The sequence below is a fragment of the Crocuta crocuta genome, unplaced genomic scaffold (genome assembly GCF_008692635.1).
Source record: "Crocuta crocuta isolate KB4526 unplaced genomic scaffold, BGI_CrCroc_1.0 scaffold709, whole genome shotgun sequence".
In the NCBI taxonomy this organism is placed as follows: domain Eukaryota; kingdom Metazoa; phylum Chordata; class Mammalia; order Carnivora; family Hyaenidae; genus Crocuta; species Crocuta crocuta.
In genome coordinates, this window is record NW_027530619.1 from 1,288,632 (window position 1) to 1,297,642 (window position 9,011).

Consider the following 9,011-nt stretch of genomic DNA (forward strand, 5'->3'; position numbering starts at 1 on the left):
GAGAGAGGGAGATACAGAATCCAAAGCAGGCTCCAGGTTTCAAGTTGTCAGCACAAAGCCAGACGCAGGGCTCAAATCCATGAACTGTGAGATCATGACCTGAGCCAGTCAGATGCTTAACTGACTGAGCCACCCAGGCGCCCCTACAACACACCTTTCTTATGCTTACACTTCAGTACAATAAACACCTCTCTCTCTGGACAGCTTGAATAGCTTTCTATTTCTTGCACCCAAGAAGATCTAGCTAAAAGATAGGAGGAGGAGAAAAGCAATACTGGGAAGACAGCAGCCATGGGTATCGAGAACACACAGATTGTAATGGGGATGAGGCTCTTCATGTTTGGAAAGGCTGTCAACCCTAGTGAATTTATCTGAATTACCAGGCAAACCTGAAAAGAATAAAGGTTGATAGTTTTCCAGACTGGATGAGGAAGAAAACAAGGCACGGTGATTATTTAAAATATTATATCAATAAATTGTCATATAATTAGATTAAAATAATCTTACTCAGAAAAAAAAAGATTTTGGAATTTGTCATTGTTATTTTATTGCCCACAGATTTAAAGAAAAACTAACCATTTTTTGTAAAATGTTTTTTCCATCTGTAACAAGAATGAAAGTGTTCTGCTTCCTAGTAGCAAAGGAGGCAGAATCCCCTGGGGGCCACAAACCTCCTTTTGTCCTACGTGGGTGAAATCCTGAGGCTAAAGATGATACTAAGGGGATGGTCCTCAATGGAGCCAAATGCATACTGCAAGGGCAGTTCTTTGCTACACCAGAAACTGCTTTTCAATACCCTCATTTGTCCAAAAACACTCCATCCCTTCTCTTCCTCCACCAATCTGCCTCTCATCTCCTTTATGACTGGGCTGGAAACACAAATCACTGTGGCGCACTCCTGATTAACCCCGACTCACTCTGATTGCTTTTTGTGTTTACTTCACTTTACAACTTGCATGTTGGCTGTGCTATGTTAATTTCCTCTCATTTATTTGCTGCTTTTTAAAGGTTGTTAAATCTTTTGAATCTCCCACTGAACTGTCAACTCTTTGAAGGCAGGTGTCATGGATTTTATTTCTTTCATGCCCTTTCAAAACTTAGTAGAGTGGTCTGCCCATAGGATCACTGAAGAATCAAATGAAGGCAGCCAGAGACAGATTTAGCTTTACACCAAAGTGATGCTGCTGTGAAAACACACACACACATGTTTAGAAATACTCTAAACTACAGAGAGACAATTGCTTCTTGTAAGCCATTTCCCAAACTAAAATTAAAAATAGAGCTACCTTATGACACAGTAATACCAATAGTATGAATTTACCCAAGGGTTACAGGAGTGCTGATTCATAGGGGCATGTGTATCCCAATGTTTATAGCACTGCTTTCAACAATAGCCAAATTATGGGAAAAGCCTTAATGCCCATCAACTGATGAATGGATAAAGAAGGTGTGCTTTATATATTCAATGGAATACTACTTGGCAATAAGAAAGAATGAAATCATGTTATTTGCAGCAATGTGGATGGAACTGGAAGGCCTTATGCTGAGTAAAATCAAGTTAGTCAGAGAAGGACGAATATCATATGTTTTCCAAACCATATCTAATTTAGAACTGAGGAGCTAGATGCCAGTTTAGCACATACTACTCAGATAGTTGTAGGGTTTTCTAAGTCAGTATTTTTGGATGTGTAATTTACATACAATAAAATGGACATATTTTATGTGTACAGTTTGATGAGTCTTGAGGTATTTACATATTTGTATATTCTCCATTCCACTAAAAATACAGGATAGTTTCATGGCACCCAAAACATCCCTCCGTCCCTTCCAGGTCAGTACTCCCCACTCACTGGCAAAAGCAGTAACTGGCCTGATCTCTGTCAAATCAAAAATAATTTTATTAAAACAGCACCTACTTTTCTGTGCTTTATATCAAGAATATATGTCTATTTGCTAATCGGACTATAATCTTAGTGTATACCCTCAGAAGCAAAAAAGGTAAAGAATTATGCCATTATTTTCAGAAGAATCTAAGAAAGAAGTGGTAGTCTCTTTGAATATGAATATTTAGGTTATTCTACAAGTATCCAATTAGTTCTTTAGTACCCAACCCCCAACTTGGTAATATATTGGCCTTTAGTGTATGTTATAGAAAAAATAATAGTGCTGGATAGCAATAATAAGAGAGTATGTTTTGCATTTAATAAGAATTCCATACATAATTGATGTATTAATATGCTATTGATTTATACCACAGCAACAATTTATTAAATTTATTATAATTATTTTTCACTTGAGTTCCATGAAGGGATTCAGTTGTACATAAACATGAATTGAAACTTATTTTCTATATCAGGTGATAGTCATTAAATTTGTCTTCATTTCTCCCATTTTTCAGATTTAGGGGCTTTTAAAATATTTTATTAAAATTGAATAGAATGTAAGAAAATAAGGCAACTACAGCAAATATACATAAACTCTGAAGAAAATTATACTTCAGTTCTGAAAAATTACACTGAATAAGAAAAAAATTGCATTGTTCTACAAGCTTTTGTGACATACTTTTGAATGTAAAAGAAGAAACAATATTTCATGGTTAGAGTTCATGTTTTTTGAAGGTCCTTGTTATGAAAAGCTATGCTGCTTTATATTACTCTGATAAATTTTGTACTTTATTAGGATTCAATCTTTGTGCTTGGCAAGGTGTTGTGGCATGTATTATATGTAGAATTGAGAAAGAATACTTTGCATGTAGACACAGCACTTTGAATATATTAAGAGATACACATTAATCATCTTGGTTTCCTGACTGTTACAATAAATTGGCTTATAAATTGCTATGTATCTAGTTATTCTATGCAAGGCACTTCAAGTAAAAATATATTTAATAAACAAAAAATGGTAGGAAATAGCAGTTGGCTGACTTTTTTTTTTATAACTTTCTTGAAATGACATGAAGTTTTGTGAAGTATATCTAAAAGGATTTAAACATTTCTCATGAATAATTTTACAGTCTGAAGAGGCTGGTTTCATGATAGGAAAGCTGTTCATTTGTGTTTGTAATCTGGTCTTTGAACTGTACTCTGAACTTACATACCTCATTTTACAGGCAGTAATTTGTGTGGGTATGCCCTATAGTCCCTAGCATATATATTTTTCCCCAACATATTTTTATGGTAATGATAATTTATTACATTTGCTTTTGCGATTCATTCTTATTCCATTTCTTTAGTCAGATCCTAGTACACCTCTAAAATATGAGGAGAGGAATATAACAAAACACTATTCTAAAGTCTTTTTTAGAAGTGTCACTTTTTATACATGTAAACTAGAGTTTTTATACCTACACACACGACACAGACACACACACTGCTTGTGTTACAAATCTTCATGTTCTTATAAATTTAGACAGTGATTTATGTGGCACAAAATGTTTTTTAACGTGTACCATTGACAAAGTAGGATTTAAATCTTAATATTCAATTTAATCTTAAACATAATCCTATGAAATCAGTAATATTTCTAGTTGATAAACAAGACAAAGAGTACTACAAAAGTTCAAATACAATTTGACCAAATCCATAGAATAAATGACCAGCATGAATACAATCTAATCTAAGGAAATAATGTTATATTTCTGTACATGTATACCTGTGGATAATTTTGGCATTAGAATGTAGTCATTTTTACCGCACACTCTATAGACATTCTGCTTCCATTTGCTATATGCCTATTATATCCATCCCCTATGTCCTTAAGCATTTATTTAACATCTATGTGCTTTTTTTTTACTTGTACATAAAAAGAGGGATAATAACCATATGATGCTTTTAAGTTTTAAATGAAAATAACTTAGAACCCTGTCTGGAAAATGTTGTACTTAACAACGTGGAGAAGGAGGATGATATGATGTTCATTGGCTCTTCTGTAGTGGGAATTCCTTTAGGCACTAAGTATACACATAAGTTAGGAGTAAAACACATACATGTGATTTTTCTGCTCTTTCACTTTATTTCCTAATCAAATTCTTTAAGGTATACAGCCTATGAGTTATGTCATGTATGTATAATTACAGGCTATGCATTTAGACACAGGTAAATACCAATTCCCATTATATGCCATCTAGATGAGCTTGATTCAAGTTCCTCATTTCCTCAGTTTGGGTATCTTTACATTTGTAAAATGGGAATAATCTTAATTACTTCATTGGTTTGTTGAAAAGATTAAAGAATGGGATGGATATTAGCACAGATCCTGGTACATAGCAAGTGTTCATTATTATTAGTTTTCTCTGCTGACTCTGTGACAGACTAATTTTTGACCTTGGAGAGCAAAACACATTTCTACTCAGGACTCTAATTTTTCCATGTATATATTACAAAGTTCTGACATACATATTTGATGAAATAATATATAAGGTAATTGAAACAGATGATCTCCAAGTTCTTTTGAACCATAAATTGTATAGATTATTTGCATAGCAAAATATCCATAGAATAACCTTATCAGTTAACTTTTATTTATTGATTTCCCAAAGTACACACAATAAATGACTTACATATAGATTTGTTTCTAAGAAATATGCCTACATATATAGGCTGGTCTTTTAAAGTATAATCATTACTTGCTATTCTAATTAGTTAGGTAAGAAACTTAAAGATAATTGGTACTGCTGATTAATAAAAACACATTCCAATTGTTTTCAATCTTGATATAATCTTAATAGATAATCTTAATGGAAGAAAAATAACTTTCTCTAATATTCTGGCCACAACTGGAACACACAGACAAATATCATGACTGATTTTATGGAAATTAAAACACTGCCAAATTGATAAGATTTTAGTAACATATATAATTCTATAATACATTTTTATAGAAGTATAAATAATAGTATTATTTTAGCATCATGTATACAATAAAATGATTCTACAGTTCTCTACATTACTCAGTGTTCATCAAGAAAAATGTACCTTTAATCCCCTTTATCTATTTCACCCTTCCCCCACCCACCTCCTCCTGGAAACCATCAGTTTGTTCTCTGTATTTAAAAGTCTGTTTTTGTTTGATTCTTTTTTCCTTATTTGTTCATTTGTTGTGTGTTTATTAAATCCCACATATGAGTGAAATCATATGGTATTAGTCTCTCTCTGTCTGATTTATTTCACTTAGCATTATGCCCTCTAGATCCATCATCGATGTTGTTGTAAATGGCAAGATCTCATTCTATTTTTAGGCTGAGTAATAGTTGTATGTATGAGTAATAATGTATGTATGTATATATATATGTGTATATATATATATGTATGTACATATATATGTGTGTATATATATATATTCCATATCTATGTGTGTATATATATACACATACATCATATATACATCATATATATGTACACACATATATACATATCTGTACATACTACATCTTACAGAATATATAATTATATAATGAAGACTGATTTTGGAGATCTGTGGGAGAAAAGAGCAGTACTGTAGGGGAATACATTAATCTAGTAATTAATGTAGTAATTGAATGGAGGACTCTGTTCAATTGGAACTTTAACTTAATGATTTTACAATTTAAGTGTTTTAGTATGTGTTAAATTCCAAAAATTTGGTATTTGTAATTATATGCTACTATATTTTATATACTACTAACACACTATCTCTATGAGAAGTTATAAATTTTTTAAATATAAATACAAAATACTCAACCAAAGAGGAGTAACTACCAACTGGTATTTGGGATTATATATGTATAATTGAATGATTAAGTGCTGTTCTCAATCTCATAAATGTAAATCTCTGATATTGGTCAAAGGCCAGAACTGTTCTTCAAGGTCCTGACCCCAATGGAATACTTAAACAATCAAACCATCATGATAAATGTCAGAGTACTGACTTATTCTATCTTAGAAACGCTCTGATATTTAAAGATGGCAAAGGGTAAGAGTTATCAGTTATGTATAGTCAAACTTTATTTGTAGACACAAAACTAGGGATATAGAGCAAATGCTTATTGTAGTGAAGGTATCAGGCAAATACCTCAGAAAAAACTTTCAAAAGGAAAGATAAGAAATCATAGATTACAGTGATCTGTATGCAGTACCATATTGAAAACTTATGAATTGTCCCCCTAAGTTATTTTGAAAACATTAAGTTAAACAAACCACTATGTACAAAACACCACAAGTAAATTAGGATTGGCCTGAATTGGTTATTTGTAAGATATATAGAACTATTAATCAAAAGTCCAGGAAGAAAGGCCAAATACAGAATATTATAAAATTTATAGTTATAAAACTAAAAGTATCCTGATTCTTGGCATATAATTTATAAAAATCATTATATATAATAGAGGACAAACACATGACAAAACAATCTAAGTTAAAGAAATGCTTGTTGATGAGCACTGGGTATTATATGTAAACCAACTCGACAATAAACTATTTAAGAAAAAAAAAGAAATGCTTGTTATATTTCCTCTAAGCTATCTGTATATTGTCCTTTCTGTGGTTTTCCTCTTAGGGCAAGATATTTTAATTTTAGGCATCTTAGGGTATCAAGTATTATCTTTTGGACCATAATCTATTACTAATTCCATCTCAAATGAAGTGTTGATATTTATGNCATATAATAGAGGACAAACACATGGCAAAACAATCTAAGTTAAAGAAATGCTTGTTGATGAGCACTGGGTGTTATATGTAAACCAACTTGACAATAAACTATTTAAGAAAAAAAAAGAAATGCTTGTTATATTTCCTCTAAGCTATCTGTATATTGTCCTTTCTGTGGTTTTCCTCTTAGGGCAAGATATTTTAATTTTAGGCATCTTAGGGTATCAAGTATTATCTTTTGGACCATAATCTATTACTAATTCCATCTCAAATGAAGTGTTGATATTTATGTAAACTTTAAATGCCTTAAAATGATAGACTTAAGAATTGCTTCCACAGGAATTTATCTATAATTAATACTGGCATAACCCAAATAATGACAGCAATGCAAGGTCTGAACAGTTGTGGTAATAAAGGTTTTGTTTGGATAAATGAGGAGTGGACTGACCTTAACATGGCACATTAAATCTTCATTAAAATGTCTGAGTTATTTAATGATTAATGGTTTAAAATTGTGGGATAAATGGAAAATAATAAGAAAAATATTTTCAGTGTTGTTATTTAATCTTTCATTATTTATTTAAAAAGGGATAAATATATTTACTTATTTTTTTTAAACTGACATGTACAAAAATAATTTTAAGACCTAACCACTCTAACAAACTGAAATCTCTTCATTAGTATATGAAAGACACCTTATAAAATTAGAGTTTATTCTTTATCAAAATTTCAATTTTAAGCTACAGTTTATCTTTTATATAAAATGAAAACCATTATAGCAATGGATTATTTTGATAATGAGGTCATATTTGTTTCAAAAACATTTTTAGTTTTCAATTATATATTTGTGTGATCAGCATATGAAGTTCTAGTCTGACTATATAATGTTTGGTATCCAGTACAAAGTCCAATTGAGAGCCAATGTTTTCTATTCTCAGTTCACTTTCTCTACCTCACAGCAGATACACACACACACACACACACACACACACACACACACACACCAGTCCAGGGCCGAGTTGGACATGTAGTAAAGAAATGCAGACTCCACAGAGGCTGGCGTGACTCTGGCCGTAACTTAGAATAAGAATTTGTGTTTTCAGTTTCTAACTTAGGCACTTACAATGGTTTTTCTTTAAAAGTGAAACTATTTTTTTCTATGAATTTTGAGAGTTTTGCTGCTTGACTATAAAAGCTGAATATATAATCTTGTAAATCAGAAGTATTCAAAAAAAGGTTTCATGAAACAGATGGGTCTCATTTTTGACTTTAACAGAAGATTATATATTAAATTTATACCATAAAGAATTGTGGGGTTTTCCAAGAGACAGAGGTAGAGTCAAGTTCATAGGTTTGCATAAATACATCTGAGTAAAATGCCTATGGTGAATAATAAAAATGTAGTACTAGCAAGAGGCAAATGTGTATAGGTAAATTGGTATAAATTCTAAGAGAACTTTTACATCATATAAATCACAAATTCAGTCAATGTATATCAAATGCTTCCTATTTGTGCACCTATTCGGTAGGCACTGGAATACCTGCACAAAGCCACACACAGTCCCTGTCTTCATGGAGTACAACCACTAGAAAATAAGTAAGATGTATTGTGATGTAGGACTGCCAGATTTGGGAGGAAAGGAAAAGAAGATACAGTTACAACTTAACTTTGAATATCAGTTGTGCAATAAAAAATTGCTTAGTAAAAATGTGTTCCCTGAAATATCAGAAGTTTATTAAAATATTGATTAATTAATTAATTAATTGTCATTAAAAATATGTCTATCTGAAACTCAAATTTAACTGGATATTCTGTAGCAAGGGAAAATTTTAAATGAGAATAAGGTGCAGGTGGAGGGTTGAAATGGGAAGACAATTGGTTATAACCAGAGAATGAATTCAGCACATAAGAATGAACTGAAAAATAGAGATAATGATACCTTGAGTGATAAGAAAAGCAGTCCAGAAAAGTGAGTGAAAATAATGATATTTCCTGAGAAAGGAGACAGAATATGTTAAAGTATTGGGGGGAGGGAGAGAATAGATTAAATTTAAATCTTTTTAATTTGTGTTTCTTATAAGGTATCAGTGGGGCAAGAAGTTAGATACAAAAAGTTTGGAATCTCCTAAAAAAAATAAAAGGCATTGACATAGAGATGATGACTAAAGACTCAGGAGTGGCTGAAAGAACCCAAAGAGAGGAAGAACACAGAACTCCAAGAAATTCTGATATTAAATTATTTCATACAAGAGGAGATCCTAGAAATGGAGACTGAGATCAGTCTTCTCTTTACAAAGAAGTAAAAGTAGAACTAGAAGACTATTGTCATGTGGAAGTCAAGGAAAGTGTTTTAGAAAGGAGGACATTTGTCTTCTATTTTAGAAAAA